Below are 237 nucleotides of genomic sequence, written 5' to 3'. Positions count from 1 at the left end.
TCTTCGTCCTCATCAAATCAAAGAACACGTCGTTAGTTTTTTCTAACACCAGACACCTCAAGTCAGTGTAACAATTATGTTTTTTTTGTTGCCAAAACAACAAACAAAAACCCTACTACCTAGAAAGAAAGAAATCAATCAATCAATCAAACTTTATTTCTAAAGCACATTTAGAAACAACCAGGTTGACCAAAGTGTTGTACATAGACATGGAACAATAAATAGACAGAATACAAC

General features: G+C 32.9%; 1 protein-coding gene across 2 annotated transcripts in view; it reads left to right on the top strand.

Moving 5' to 3' along the window:
- tti2 (TELO2 interacting protein 2) overlaps positions 1 to 237 on the top strand; it is a 7,245-nt gene that overhangs the window by 1,967 nt on the left and 5,041 nt on the right. Inside the window, exon 3 of one of the 2 annotated variants that reach the window (XM_032516642.1) lies at positions 49 to 61. The exons of the other annotated variant lie outside the window; for it this stretch is intronic. The gene's annotated coding sequence lies outside the window, so the exon portion shown is untranslated. The remainder of the gene's footprint in view (positions 1 to 48; positions 62 to 237) is intronic. 2 annotated transcript variants of the gene reach the window in all.

The sequence above is a fragment of the Etheostoma spectabile genome, chromosome 5, assembly GCF_008692095.1.
Source record: "Etheostoma spectabile isolate EspeVRDwgs_2016 chromosome 5, UIUC_Espe_1.0, whole genome shotgun sequence".
NCBI classification, from domain to species: Eukaryota; Metazoa; Chordata; class Actinopteri; order Perciformes; family Percidae; genus Etheostoma; species Etheostoma spectabile.
Note: the sequence above shows the minus strand (reverse complement) of the source record. Positions and strands in the feature narration are given on the sequence as shown.